General features: G+C 42.3%; 1 protein-coding gene across 1 annotated transcript in view; it reads right to left on the reverse strand.

Moving 5' to 3' along the window:
• ZNF518B (zinc finger protein 518B) overlaps positions 1-11,069 on the reverse strand; it is a 32,904-nt gene extending 21,835 nt beyond the window's left edge. Inside the window, exon 1 of the mRNA XM_029590907.1 lies at positions 10,949-11,069. The gene's annotated coding sequence lies outside the window, so the exon portion shown is untranslated. The remainder of the gene's footprint in view (positions 1-10,948) is intronic.
• Between the last annotated feature and the right edge of the window lie 5,519 nt (positions 11,070-16,588).

Below are 16,588 nucleotides of genomic sequence, written 5' to 3' on the forward strand. Positions count from 1 at the left end.
CAATCAGTCTGGGGATTTCCCCAGATCTCATCAAACAGGCTTGAGGCAGGATGTGGAATCCCAACCTCCAGGCTCTGTCGCTCACAGCCTGGATGTTGAGAGATTAATATTGCAATTGCTCAATCTCTCAGAAGATGTCTCAGGTACTGGTGGCTTCTAGAAAGCTTTCCTCTAGGAAGTCATATGGACTGAAGTGGAAGAGATATTCCATGTGTTATGAGCAGAAGGTGCTTGATCTTTTCTTCTGCTCCACACAAAAAATGCTTAATTACCTTTTACACCTATCGGAAGCTGGCTTGAAGACCAATTCCGTTAGTTTATCTGAGTGCAATTGGCACAAACCACCTATAGTTGTATGTTTCATTTGGGGCCTGCTTCAGTTGAAACCTCCCCTAAGGCCTCCCGCTGCGACTTAGGACCTCAGTGTGGTATTAATTAATTGATGAACGCTCCCTTTGAGCTGCTGCGCTCCTGTGACCTGAAGTACCTAACCTACAGGCTGATACAACCCGCCATTGGACACGCGTTTTTGATGCACTACCGTTACCCCTTATTCAGTAAGGGGCCGAAAACGCGCGTGCAATCCCCTGAACCTAATAGCGCCCTCAACATGCAAATGCATGTTGATGGCCCTATAAGGCATTCCTGCGCGATTGAGAAAACAAAATGTGCAGCCAAGCCGCACATTTTGCTTTCAGAAATTAGCGCCTAGCTAATTTCTTCAGGCACCGGGAAACTGCACAGAAAAGCAGTAAAAACTGCTTTTCTGTGCACCCTCCGACTTAATATCATGGCGATATTAAGTCGGAGGTACCGAAGGGTAAAAAAAGTAAAAAAAAAAAATTTGAAGTCGTCCCATGACTGTCGGGTCGAAAACCGGACGCTCCATTTTGCCGAGAACAGACGCCAGCAAAATTGAGCGTCGGCTGTCAAACCCGCTGACAGCCACTGCTCCGGTCCAAAAGGAGGCGCTAGGGACGTGCTAGTGTCCCTAGCGCCTCCTTTTGCCTGCTTTTACCACCAGGCCTCATTTAAATACAGAATCGCGCGCACAGGAGAGTGGCCTGTGCATGCACTCCATGGACTTTACTGTATTGGCCCGCTAGAAGGTCATACTTTTGGTGGCAGACACTTCAGCATGCGGGGTCAGCTCCAGGTCTTAATGACTTATCATCTTTGTACTAAGTTTTTTCATGACAGGGTGGTCTTAGTACTCACGCTACATTCCTGCCTAAGGCGGTGACAAGACTTCCATCTTAACCAGTCCATTGTCCTGCCAACATTCTCAGGTCCCATTCGTACCAAAGCAAACAAGCCCTGCACAGTTTGGACTGCACAAGAACCTTCGCTTTCTGTCTAGAATGGACAGGAACCCTTAGCCAGTCCACCCAGCTTTTTTATTCTTTTGATATGAATAAGTTGGGTGTTGCTGTTGCTAAACAGACACTTTTTAATTGGCTACCAGACTGCATCTCCTCCTGTTTTGCCTAGGCGGGACTGCATCTTGGGGGACATGGCAGCGTTGGTGGGCCACTTGCAAGCAGTTCCCATGGAGGAGATCAGCAGAACTGTCGCATCGAGTTCACATTCACATCACATTACCATCTGGATAAGGATGGCCAAAATGCCAGTAGGTTTGGCCCGTCTGGCCTTCGGAGCTTGTTTCAGATGTAGAACCAAGCTCTCTTCCTGCCTAGGGCCTGTTTTTGTGTTCACGCTGCCCCCTTGCCCCTATTACCAACAAAACCTGTTGTGCCCTGTGTGAGGACTACCATCCTGCTTGTCCTCAGCGAAAGCAGAGTTGTTTATCTGTATCAAGTGTTCTCTGGGGACAGCAAGATTTTAGTCCTCACGAATCCTGCCCACCACCCTGCACAGTTGTTTCCAATAGGTGTGTTTCTTATCGTTTATTTTTCATCTTTGAATTCTATATTGTAAAACTGAATGGGACCTTACATGGACACAGATATAATGCATGCTCAATGAGACTAAAAATTCTAGAAACGTTGTTTTTCTGGCTGGGCTCCATCTGATAATGTCAGCCATGTGTGAGGACTAACATCCTTTTGTGCTTGGCGAATACCTGTTACAAGTAAACAACTCTGCTTTCTTTCCTGTGCTGTTGTTGCCTGTGGGCCTTTGAGCAGCATTTCTGTTCCTTGTTGGTCTCCCAGTAGCACTTCTGTTCTTTGTAGGTCTCTCAGTGGCCATTCTGCTCCTGGCGCCTCTTTTCGCTTTGCCTAGGCCTCTAGCTCACCTGTATGGTCCTTGACCTGTAAACCTGCCCTGTTTTGTTTTTTTTTGTTGTTTGTCCACTCTTTATGGTCCTACGTTGCACTGTGTTTCCCTATCCTCCCACTCCTGCTGGTCCACTCCCTGTTCCCCAGCTTCTGACTCTGTGTACTTCCCTCCAAAGACCTACTACCGAACTCCCACCAGCTACCAGAACCTGTATCCCCCACTCAAGGCACAGTGGATGGTCAGGTGAAGACCCTATGCCTGACCTACCTGCTCATGCCTCCCTCAGGGCTATAACCAAATCAGCCAGCCTGCGACATAGTAAGAAGCAGGACATAAATCATTTTAAATAAATAATATTAAATAGAAGATATAAGCAAAGGTCTGTCAAAAAGGTAAGATATAAACTTTTCAAAATAGCTTATAATTTGAAATCTCTCAAAAGTGAAGTGGCAAGACATTCCCTAAGGTCTGACCCATCACTGAAGCAGCATTAATACATCCAGTAGCATTATAAAAAGTAAGAACATAAGAACATGCCATACTGGGTCAGACCAAGGGTCCATCAAGCCCAGCATCCTGTTTCCAACAGACAGTGTAAAAAAAAAAAAAAGACAAGGACTGAGAGGATGTGGACAGAGCTGATATTACCCAAAAACAACTGCTAATAAGTGGATTGTGAAAATGAATTTAAAAAAAATATATACATTTAGATGTCTATATGAAAAACAAAAATCTAAAAAAAAAGAAGACAGGCAAGTTAGAATGCATGGCTCTAAACAGAGGTAGACATAGGCACCTCTGAGAGCTGGTGGAAAGTGTTGGTGATGGTGTGTAATCTGTAACTTAGCCTCCCTCAATGAGGGAATTTTCAGAAGGCGCTTATCTTTATTAGAATGCAAGGAGATCCTGCTGATATATTCATGCAAAAATGTGTTCAGGTCCTGTGGACTCTCTCTTATAACAATCATAAATGCTAATGCTAAAACTTTCAAGGTAATCTATGTTATAGGATGCCAGTGTAACTGAGAATTGGAAAAACAATTTATCTGTAAAACCACAAGCAAAATAAGCTGAGTGACTAACTTTTACAGAAACTGTAATGCTCTGATAGGGCAAGTAAGGAGACCCTCATGCAACTATTTGCAATAGTGTCTCGAGATTATAACAAAGGCTTGAACTACAGCATGGAAATCCTGAATGGAAAGGATGCATTTCAGTACTATTACAAAACTTAACTTGAAGAATGCAGATGTTAAAAAACAGCATTTTTTTAAATTAAAATTTAATATCACCTGTAATGCAAGTTAACTTTTATTGTATAGCCAATTGGTTATGTACCCAATGGTCAAAAGAAAGGTAAATTTAAAAAAGTACATGTCATAAAAAGTTAAAAAAAAAAAAAAGTACACATAAGATACTAAAACTCAGCCCATAAGACAGAATGCTAGAGTGACTGGCTTATAAAGCCGTGAGGGCAAAAGTAGCGCCGGCGCCATTTTGAATATTGGCAATACGGCCCGCGTGCAGGAGGTCGCTCCTGGACCCCCGTTGGACTTTTGGCAAGTCTTGTGGGGGTCAGGAGGCCCCCCCAAGCTGGCCAAAAGTCCCTGGGGGTCCAGCGGGGGTCCGGGAGCGATCTCCTGCACTCGTGACGTCGGGTGACAGGAACCAAAATGGCGCCGGCGCTACCTTTGCCCTGTCATATGGTAAGGGCAAAGGGCCACCGGCGCCACTTCTTTTAACGCAGCCGTGGCCCGAGAGCGGAGGATCGCTCCGGGACCCCCCCCCCCCACTGGACCCCAGGTAATTTAAAACATTTTGGGGGGCTTCGGGAGGGTAGGGGATATATTTTAAAGGGTCGGGGTGGGTTTTAGGGTGCCGGTGTTCCCGCCCTCTCCCGATTTAAAAAAAAAACCAAAAACCATGACGATCAGATTTCCCTCCCCCCCAGCCAAAATCGATCGTTAAGACGATCGATCACCAGATTCACATCCCTACTATCCAATATTACCAAGGGTGTAAATATTAGGACCTTCATATATATGGCCAATAGGATCACCAACAGAATTTGAGCTCATGTCAAATCATTCTTGCACCTGATGTATAATCATTGGTCCTTATGTATATCATTCATACAGTCTTATTTTTTGTTATTTTTAACTTGCAAATAAAACAATCCAAATTTTCAAATGCAAAATCCCCAGCTTTTTGTAAGAAAAATCTTCCTGACCTGGTCCATGTTTTGGAACTGTAGACGTGTGTTGGGGGGGGGGGGGAGAGAGAACGGGACGGACATGACTACTCTACTTGCTGACAGCATTTCTGTGAAACTAACCAGTCACATGCATTATATATAACCCCCCCCTTTTTTTTTAAATCTAGATTTATATTCCGCTTTTCACACGTTTTTCAGCACTTCAAAGTGGATTACATTCAGGTACTGTAGGTATTTCCCTATCCCCAGAGGGCTTACAAACCCTGTTCCTCTCACAGCTCACCTGGGAGTGCATTCCACAGGGTTGGGCCTATAGAGGAGAAAACCCTGACACAAGTAGTTTGGATTCTAACATTTCTCATTGGGAGTAGGGTGAGCATTTGTGACACAGAAGAATGTAATGTCCTAACAGCAACATATGGTCTTAACACATTTGTCAAACTACTTGAAAGAAAGGTCAAGGCTTTGTATTTTAACGAGGCTTATAACTGATTATTTATTTAAGGTTTTTATATACCGGCATTCATGATAAAATCACATCATGCTGGTTTACATTAAAACAGTGGTGCATAGAAAGAAAAAACAAACTGGAACTGTAGTGCGGAAGAAAACAGTTACAAAAAACAGGGATGCTTAAACTGGGAGAGGAAGGAAAAAGAAAAGGTTAATAGCATTTAAAATATTTACAACGAACAGTTAAATGAGCTGGTTGTGTTATAGAACTTGAAGTTGAAGGACATTAGCTGGAGTTTTCTCTCTATGCATTTTTGGATGTGATTTATATTATATCATATTTTATTGTATTATTTTTTATGAATGTGATTTGTGATCTACCCTGAGCTATATTCTTAGGATTGTGTGGAATATGTTTGTGTAACTAAATAAATAACTCAATCCTCCAATCCTCAAACTGCATGTGGCATATTCTAATAGGCTGACTGATTAAAAGATATTACTAAATTCTATACATGATTTAAAAATACAGCTATTTTATTAATGAGTACCATTTGACCTCTGGTTGTGTAGTATTCAACCTGTCCAAAATTGCTCTTGCTGGTTCAAAATCACCTCTCTGATAGCACTTTGTCATGAGGCAATTGTATGCAGAGGCGAAGCCAGAATTGATTTTTTGGGTGGTCACAAGGTTAACATGGGTGGGCTGTAGGCATACAGGTATGAGACCTACTAGTTGTATTCTTATTGATAAATTATGCCATATACTGCACGCTACAATGGCTTGCTAAGTAGTTTGCAACAGTCATTATGCATCATGCATGAAACTTTAAAATATTTTACCTCAATTATTTCCAGCACTTACCAGCATTAAAAATTCCTTATTAATCTGTATTAATTAATTTTATATTTATTGTAGTTGATAAATGCACAAGTATATCATGTAAAAAGCAAAGAAAACAATCAGATCCAATCATGTAATAAAACAAAAATGTATGTATTGTTTCTTGAATCCTCTTTGCAGAAAGCCAGAAATCATAACTACAATAAAACAGCATTTAACAGAAGAACATAAGAAAATGCCATACTGGGTCAGACCAAGGGTCCATCAAGCCCAGCATCCTGTTTCCAACAGTGGCCAATCCAGGCCATAAGAACCTGGCAAGTACCCAAAAACTAAGTCTATTCCATGTAACCATTGCTAATGGCAGTGGCTATTTTCTAAGTGAACTTAATAGCAGGTAATGGACTTCTCCTCCAAGAACTTATCCAATCCTTTTTTAAACACAGCTATACTAACTGCACGAACCACATTCTCTGGCAACAAATTCCAGAGTTTAATTGTGCGTTGAGTAAAAAAGAACTTTCTCTGATTAGTTTTAAATGTGCCCCATGCTAACTTCATGGAGTGTCCCCTAGTCCTTCTACTATCCGAAAGAGTAAATAACCGATTCACATCTACCCGTTCTAGACCTCTCATGATTTTAAACACCTCTATCATATCCCCCCTCAGTCGTCTCTTCTCCAAGCTGAAAAGTCCTAACCTCTTTAGTCTTTCCTCATAGGGGAGTTGTTCCATTCCCCTTATCATTTTGGTAGCCCTTCTCTGTACCTTCTCCATCGCAATTATATCTTTTTTGAGATGCGGCGACCAGAATTGTACACAGTATTCAAGGTGCGGTCTCACCATGGAGCGATACAGAGGCATTATGACATTTTCCGTTTTATTCATCATTCCTTTTCTAATAATTCCCAACATTCTGTTTGCTTTTTTGACTGCCGCAGCACACTGAACCGACGATTTCAATGTGTTATCCACTATGACACCTAGATCTCTTTCTTGGGTTGTAGTACCTAATATGGAACCCAACATCGTGTAATTATAGCATGGGTTATTTTTCCCTATATGCATCACCTTGCACTTATCCACATTAAATTTCATCTGCCATTTGGATGCCCAATTTTCCAGTCTCACAAGGTCTTCCTGCAATTTATCACAATCTGCTTGTGATTTAACTACTCTGCACAATTTTGTGTCATCTGCAAATTTGATTATCTCACTCGTCGTATTTCTTTCCAGATCATTTATAAATATATTGAACAGTAAGGGTCCCAATACAGATCCCTGAGGCAAAACAGGTGCAGAGCAGAGCTAGGACAATTCACTTGTGAGAAAAGACTAAAGAGAGTAGGACTGTTCAGCTTGGAGAGGAGATGGCTGAGGGGGGTGGAGGGGGATATATGACAGATGTTTAAAATCACGAGAGGTCTAGAACAAGTAAAAGTGAATCGGTTATTTACTCTTTCGGATAATAGAAGGACTAGGGGGCACTCCATGAAGTTAGCATGTGGCACATTTAAAACTAATCGGAGAAAGTTCTTTTTCACTCAATGCACAATTAAACTCTGGAATTTGTTGCCAGAGGATGTGGTTAGTGCAGTTAGTGTAGCTGGGCTTAAAAAAGGATTGGATAAGTTCTTGGAGGAGAAGTCCATTACCTGCTATTAATTAAGCTGACAGAAAATATCCACTGCTATTACTAGCAGCAGCAACATGGGATAGACTTAGTTTTTGGGAACTTGCCAGGTTCTTATGGCCTGGTTTGGCCACTGTTGGAGACAGGATGCAGGGCTTGATGGACCCTTGGTCTGACCCAGTATGGCATGTTCTTATGTAAACATGAAAAAAAGAATATTCAAATTCTGGTGTCACCTCAGAAAATAACCCTCCAATTGCTATTTTGTGAAGTAATACAAACTCCTGCAAAGAGACATCTAGAACCTTGCCATACCATACAGTCACAGCACTGACTCTCAGGATTCAAATAACAGCAACCTTATGAAAAAGCAGCAATGCAAATACTAGACCAGACCCTAGAACATTAATACATCACCTATCAGAGTAACAGAACAAGCTGGACTACTACAGAGAAACTACATGCTAGCAGAAATACTGCACTTCAGTCACACACATAGGCAAAACAGAGACCGACCCTTACCTAATCTACTAGATAAATGAAGCTTGACCGACGTGCCGCAAATGCGCAGTAGAGAGCAACTCTACCGCGCATGCGCGGGCAGCACGTCGGTCAGAACGGAGCGTGCCCGAAAAAAGAAATGGCGCTGGGTCGTTAGGAGCAGGAGCGGCGGCGGCAACGAGCGGGAGCAGGAGGAGCAGTAGCGGCAGCAACGCGCGCAAGGGAGGGAGGGACACCCCCCATCTGCCGGTTGTGGATGAGCTGAAAGGGGAGGGGATTGAGAGAGGGGGAGTGAGTGAGGGGAGGAGAGAGTGAGCTGAGGGGAGGGGGGAAGGAGAGAGGGAGGGAGACTAGAGGGAGGGAGACTAGATGAGGGAGGTGAGAGGGAGGGAGTGGGAAGGAAATGGACCGAAACTTTTTTTAAATGTAGCCCGTTACGGGCTTAATGGCTAGTATAGAAATAAGAGACTACAAATTAGAAAGAGAAACACACAGACAAAACCAAAATAGAAAGCCCGAGAAACTACTCTGAACAGTGGAATACTGAAGAAAGAGCCAAATTAAAAAAATATAAGAAATACACATTCCCAAAGATGGCATTGTCCAATTGCTAAAATCCCAAATTTATTTATTTATTTATTTATTTATTTTTGTTGTCTGATCTTTGTACTTAGTTAGTCCTGGTCTCTTTTTCCCATTTTTACCTTGTCACTCATTTCCTAATTCCTTTTCAGTGTCTCTTCTCCTACTGTCTTCTTCCTTTCTTCCCTCAAACACACACACACTTTCTCTCACAGACTCCCTAACACACAAGCCCTCACTCTCTCATTTCCCTTCCCCCCCCCCCCCAGCTCCCATTCTCACCCACACACACACACATAGGGCTTTTTCATTAGACACAGCCAAAGTCCTACTTCTGCCACCGTGGGGATGGAATCCCACAGAGACCTGTCTGGCCCCTTCCTGTCCACGTTGACTCTTTAATGCAGTGGTTCTCAACCCTTTTCCCATTGTGATACACCTGACAGACCATGCTCACGTGTGACACATTGCTCATTACAATTCACAGCGGAAATAAAAAATAAAGGTCCAGTATTATTTTTATTGTTAAGAATGACACAAGGAAAAGATACATATTCTGTCTGAACAGAAATTGCATAAATACTAAACATCCCACACCAAAACAGTACCAATTTACAGCACTTAAACAGTAACCATCTTACCTAAGAAAAGGCAACACTGAAAATATTACATCAGGCCTTAAGACACCAATACATCTCCTATTAAGAAAATGGACCAAGTCAGGCTGCAATAGAGCCCTACACAGAAACTACATGCCAGCAGAAAACCTCACCTGAATCACAAAGAATAGAGAGACCAAAACGCTTAACTAGAAACATGCAGACAAAAACTGAATTGGAAACAGCAACAAGCCACAGTCTCTGTATGCAGTATAACAAAGGAAAAAAAGAAACATCACCAGTCCTTATAAAACAAATCAAGAAATATAAAATCAGTAGCAGTAAAACCATACTAACAAAAAGAACAGATTTCAAAACAGCTGATGAATGGAATTATCCAATAATTAAAAAATCATATAAAAAATGTCTAGATACGAATAAAATATTTCAAAATAGCAGACACAAAGACCCTTAATGAAAAATAAGGATACAAAACTTTTTTGCTCTGTATACCTGAGAACATTTGATATCCAGGTGCCCTGAAATTGTTTTGAGTTAGCAGGAGGAGAGATGGTTTGCTTGCAACTTTCTCCTCTCTCACACACAGGCTCTCAATTGCTCACATATACACATGCTTTTTCTCTCACTTACATAGGCTCTTAATTACACATTTACACACATGCTGTCTATCTTTTCACGCTTACACACTCACACAGGCTTTCAATCACACACATACATGCTGTCTTTTTCTCTCATACACAGACTCTCATTCACATACTCACATGCTCCCTCACCTAAACCAGCTTTCAATCACACACATATTCTCTTTCACATACACAGGTTCTCAATCATTCATACATGCTCTCTCACACACACACGATCTCCCCCCCCACTAACTAGCGGCAGCAGCAGCCTCATCCACGTCCATCCCTAAAGGCAGCGCCAACCTCCTTCACTTTTAGCCCTCACGGAGAAAGGAGTCCCATCGGCCGCGGGGGTTGACGTTGTTCCTCGTTTTTCTCCAAGCCACGCTGCTCATCCTTCAAGGCCGCGCCTCTCTTCTTTTCTTCTGGCCGATGCTGCCCACACTAGCAAGGTCTCTTCTTCCCGCACACGCACCCACTGCTCACCACTTCCTCTTCCGGGCCACGGGAAGAAGAGGGCATGCCGGGGCCACTGACTCCAGCTGTCCTGCTGCATTGCGCCCAGGCTATCAGCATTTTAAGCCCGGGCAGAGGACCTATTTCGCTTGGGTAGGGAGCAGCTGGGTCAGCGGCCTCTTCTGGTTGGGTGGGCCTGGGTCCAAATTGGGTGGGAAACTGCCCACCCAGGCCCACCCGTGGCTACGCCACTGTATACATGGTCTATCATTAACCACCTCAAATCAGAGAACTAATGTTGTTACAATATCATTGGTGCATTCAATTTTTATGTGAACAAGCAACTTAAGTGTTCATTGAGTCGCATCCTAACTATTCTTGTGCATCCAACATACACTAATCTACATGGGCATTCTATGGCATGCAAGATACTGAACAATCTGTATGATTGTTGAATTGTATATTTCTCCCATTGTGTGGAGTCATCCATATTAGGCCTGTTATAATTTGAGCATAATGATTACTAGACCCATATAGAAAATTGCCTTGATGCTGTTGTTGCCCTATGGTAAGAAAAAACCACCCGGGTGACATATTCCTTGATGCTTTTACCCCTACTAAACACAAAGCAAGGCATTTTTTTACAAACACTATGCCAAGCTAAAATATGCTAATGTTTCCTGATGATACCCACAATATCTGGGGGAAATTTATCAAGCTGCGATAGGGCTATAACGCGTGTTAAACAGTGTATATTGTGCAATATGGTAACATACATACCGTGTTTCTCCGATGATAAACCCCACCCTGAAAATAAGCCCTAGCTTGATTTTTCAGGATTTTTGGAGTAGAGCTTGGAATATAAGCCCTACTCCAAACATAAGCCCTAGCTTTCAAGTGGACGCGCGGTTCCAACCAAAGACGTGCCCGACCCCCCCAAGACTTACCGAAAGTCCCTGGCGGGGGGGGGGGGCAAACCGGAGGGGGGGCAAACGGGGGTTGTAAAGAAAAAAACGAAACGCCGAAACCCATCCCAACCCTACAAACTTACTTCATTGCAACCCCCCACCCTCCAGACCCCCCCCAAAACTTGCCGAAATTCCCCGGTGGTCCAGCGGGGGTCCCGGGAGCGATCTCCCGCTCACGGGCCGACGGCTGCCAGTAATTAAAATGGCGCCGATGGCCCTTTGCCCTTTCCATGTGACAGGCTATCGGTGCCATTGGCCGGCTTCTGTCACATGGTAGGAACAAGCCATGTGACAGAGGCCGGCCAATGGCACCGATAGCCTGTCACATGGAAAGGGCAAAGGGCCATCGGCGCCATTTTAATTACTGGCAGCCGTCGGCCCGTGAGCGGGAGATCGCTCCCGGGACCCCCGCTGGACCACCGGGGAATTTCGGCAAGTTTTGGGGGGGTGGGGTGTCTGGAGGGTTGCAAGAAGTAAGTTTGTAAGGGTTGGGGTGGGTTTGGGTTTTTTTCTACAACCCCGTTGGAATTAATCAAATGTAAAGGGTTGGGGCAGGTTTCGGGTATGGTTGAGGGGGGGCAGCCGAAATAAAATCGGCCCGGTCGGCCATATGATAGTACCGTACTATAAGTAAGCAAAAGATGTTTCTCTGAAACATGTGCTCTCTAAGGACAACAGGTGATACGGCTTGAACTGCACATGTTCAATCAAGCATATGAAAGGCTTCTAGGAACCTTTCAGTAAATTTTCTGTACCGGGCTCCATTGAGATGACCCCACTCATTTATGAGGACTTCACATCCTGCTTGTCCTTTTATAAATGCTCCTACACAGTTCAGCCTTTATTGCGGTGCCCGTAGCTACTTAAATGGACATCACCCAAAGACTGCCAAGCCTCATACTTCACAACTAGATTGATTAAAAAATAAAATCTCAATTTCTACTAAAGCCCTAAATGTATAACACATACAACTTCCAAAATCCAATTTTAATCAAATAAAGTTAAGAGACCAAATGACAATTATGGCCACGTTTTAAGTGTCTACAATAGCCAATAAAAGGGATACCTGGAAAGAAATGAAAAATGAACTCACCCTAAAAGCAGAATAGGATCAAGTGCTTAACTACAATGTACTTCCTATCCCCAAACATCTGGACTTTATCTTCACTAACAGGGAGGAATTAGTTGAGAATTTGAAGATAGAATACAACCTAGGTGAAAGTGATCAGGAAAATACAATTATTATAAGGAGGGAAAACTGCAAAATAAAGTTCAAGAATTTTACTTTTTGGGCTCAGCCCACTGACAGGGACCATGCAAAAGGAACTGGGTTCAATTTCTAAATCAGGTATTCAAAATTTCCTAGGTTGACTGGGAATGTTGTGGACAGTGTTCTCAACCCCTGTGGGTAGACAGAATCCATCAACTTGCAATGGTGGTACCTTGTAGCCAGACAGAGTCCTTGAATGCTGGATTCCAGAAAGAGCCCTCGTGCATGGCCCCCACTAAGGAACATTGCTGCAATAATTGGATTAAATTCAAATGAAGAAAATATAAAAGGGGGAAAAATCCATAGATTGCAGCAAATGAAGGTTCATGATGCCAGATCCCAGTCCCGATTCTGATTGCACTGAAAGCCCAAAGAAGCAGGAGGAAACTGTAGAGTCAAAAAAAAAAAATACTGGCTCACAAACAAAGGAAACTGGCAGATAAGAATCAAGTGAAACAAATTAAAAGGATATTAACTTCAGGAGAACTGATTCATAAAAGGCAGTAAAATAAGTACAAAGGAAATTATTCATAAGGATAAAAATTATAAGACCAACTTTGCTAAATAAGGAGCTATTCAATAATCTGAAGCTCAAACTGGGATTTCACAAAAAGCATAGAACAGGTCAAATTACAAAGGATGATCATTCAGCTCTCCTCTCTCCTCCTCCCCTTTCTCCCTCACTAGCCTGCCTGCACTTCTTAGTCTTTTTCCATTGTACATATGTATATATTTGCAAACGTTGCTATAATATAATTTAATGCAAACTTTCCCATGTTATCTCCCACCCCCTTTTAATACCTTGTTCGCATGTTTTAATCGTTCAATGTAAAGCGCCATGCCTAGCGCCAGTTTATGTTACAATGTGAACCGATATGATATCCTGGATGAATGTCGGTATATAAAAATTTTAAATAAATAAATAAATAAATAAATAAATATGAGGACATAAGAATTGCCATATTGGGTCAGACCAAGGGTCCATCAAGCCCAGTATCCTGTTTCCAACAGTGGCCAATCCAAGTTGCAAGTACCCAAACATTAAATAAATCTCAAGCTACTATTGCTTAATAATTAATAGCAGTTTATGGATTTTTCCTCTAGGAACTTAGCCAAACCTTTTTTAAACCCAATTACACTAACTGCTGTAACCACATCCTCTGGCAATTAATTCCAAAGCTTAACTATGCACTGAGTGAAAAAGTGTGTCGATTTGTTTTAAATGAGCTTGCTAACTTCACGGAGTGCCCCTAGTCCTATTATCTGAGAGAGTAAATAACTGATTTATATTAACTTGTTCAAGTCCTTTTATGATTTTGTAGACCCCTATCGTATCTCCCCCCCCCCCCCCCCCCCCCCCCCAGTCATCTCTTCTCCAAACTGAACAGCCCTAACTTCTTTAGCCTTACCTCATAGGGCAGCCGTTCCATGCCACTTATTACTATACCTTGTCATAAAAAATGAGAAGGTATAGTAAAAGAAACAGCCAGTGATATAAAGAGAAATAAGAACACATTTTACAAATATAATCTAAATAAAAAGAATGGCAAAGAGAGAGAAAAGCAAGTTTGCTTACCGTAAACAGTGTTTCCATAGATAGCAGGATGATTTAGCCACGTTGTCTGGGTGATGTCATCTGGCGTCACGGGGGGGGGGGGGTGGAGCTATCTCTTGCAAGCTGCAGAGTTTTGACAGTGTGCCTGTGCAGATCTCCTCAGTTGATAAAGTCAAATCCTGTAGATAAATGTAGCCGGCTGTCCAAGGAGGAGGGTGGACTCACATGGATAAATCATCCTATCTACGGAAAACACCATTTACGTAAGCAAACTTGCTTTTCTCTGTCGATAAGCAGGCTGAGTTAGATATGCTGTCTGGGAGTCCCAAGTTAAGGGTTGTTTTGATTGTGAGAAACACAGATAATTCCATCTTGATTCTCTTTTTTTCTTTTTGCAACTGGTCCGACTCGGACAGTCCTGAAGTCCTTAAGGACATAAGAACATAAGACTATGCCATACTGGGTCAGACCAAGGGTCCATCAAGCCCAGCATCCTGTTTCCAACAGTGGCCAATTCAGGCCATAAGAACCTGGCAAGTACCCAAAAACTAAGTCTATTCCATGTAACCATTGCTAATGGCAGTGGCTATTCTCTAGTCTAAGTGAACTTAATAGCAGGTAATGGACTTCTCCTCCAAGAACTTATTCAATCCTTTTTTAAACACAGCTACACTAACTGCACTAACCACATCCTCTGGCAACAAATTCCAGAGTTTAATTGTGCGCTGAGTAAAAAAGAACTTTCTCTGATTAGTTTTAAATGTGCCCCATGCTAACTTCATGGAGTGCCCCCTAGTCTTTCTACTATCCGAAAGAGTAAATAACCGATTCACATCTACCCGTTCTAGACCTCTCATGATTTTAAACAACTCTATCATATCCCCCCTCAGCCGTCTCTTCTCCAAGCTGAAAAGTCCTAACCTCTTTAGTCTTTCCTCATAGGGGAGCTGTTCCATTCCCCTTATCATTTTGGTAGCCCTTCTCTGTACCTTCTCCATCGCAATTATATCTTTTTTGAGATGTGGCGACCAGAATTGTACACAGTATTCAAGGTGCGGTCTCACCATGGAGCGATACAGAGGCATTATGACATTTTCCGTTTTATTCACCATTCCCTTTCTAATAATTCCCAACATTCTGTTTGCTACGTGGTTTAACACTGCTGATTCCACCGAGCTGTCAGATGCTGATTGTTGGTCAAGACAATAGCGGGCTGTGAATATAATTATTTATTAAATTTTAGATACCGGTATTCTGGTACAATCATACTGGTTTACAACATAAAATAAAAAATATATAAAACAGCGTTTGGATTGAAAGAGATGACCACCTGGGATGTACGCCTGATGGACTGAGTTCTTTTCTTGCAATAGGCCAATGCCTGTTTGCAGACCAATGAGTGGAGTGTCCTCTCTCTGTGATTCCCATGTGACTTCAGAAAAAACATGTGCAGAGAGATGGTTTGATCTGGATGGAATGCAGATACCACCTTCAGTAAGAAGGATGGATGGATACAAAATAAGACCTTGTCATGGTGGAATTTCAAGTATGGGGAATAGTTCACTAGTGCTTGAAGTTCACTTACCCACCTCATAAAGTTACTGTGATGAGAAAAACGACCTTTCACATGAAGCATTTTAAAGATGCTGATTCCAGAGGTTCAAATGGGGGAAATATCAGTCTTTGCAAGACCAAGTTTAGTCCCATTAAACTGGAAATTTTTGGATTGGTGGGCTAAGCTGGAGAAGGCCCTTCATAAAGCGAGATACTAGAGGATGAGTAGATATGGAAGGTCCATCCCTTATTGTATGCTACGTTACCATTCTGCTTAAATAAACCCGTTTGGATGCTATTGCCAATCTAGATACGGAGAGTGCATGAAGTTATTCTAGTATGTACTCTGGCATGCAAATTTATTTATTTATTTATTTATTTATTTATTTATTTAAGTTTTTTTATATACCAACATTCAAGACGGTAGTCCCATCATGCTGGTTCACAAGAAACAGGGGTGCAATAAACTTTACAATTTGAACAATGGTGCAGAAAAGCAGTTACATGTAACAGGGAATCAATAACTAGGAGTAAGAAGGAAAATGAAGATCAGATAATTATATATATATATATATAATAACATTATAAGAGGTGGCTATTAATGCTATTACTAGCGAAGAATGTTGATTGGAGGAAGTTAAGTAATGTTGGAGTTAGGAAAGGCCTGCGTGAACAGCCACGTCTTGAGTCTTTTCTTGAATGTTGAGATGCTGGGTTCCATTCTAAGATCCGGGGGAATGGCGTTCCATAAAGTTGGACCAGCTGTGGAGAAGGCCCGATCTCTGTGATGTGTCTGGTAGTTTTGGTTGGAGGTACTTGAAGAGTACCTCCAACCAAAACAAAATAGCAAATGAATGGTTCAATGTTATTGGTGTAACACCAATCCGAATACCTTTTCCATTTGAAGGCATAATTTCTCCTGTTTGAAGGCTCTCTCACTGACATGCATTAAGAAAGGTGGAAGGAAGGCAAAACGATTACCGGCATGGTTAAAAGGTGAGGTGAAAGAGGCTATTTTAGCCAAAAAAGCATCCTTAAAAAATTGAAAGAAGGATCCATCTGAAGAAAATAGG

This window comes from Rhinatrema bivittatum, chromosome 1, assembly GCF_901001135.1.
Source record: "Rhinatrema bivittatum chromosome 1, aRhiBiv1.1, whole genome shotgun sequence".
NCBI lineage: Eukaryota > Metazoa > Chordata > Amphibia > Gymnophiona > Rhinatrematidae > Rhinatrema > Rhinatrema bivittatum.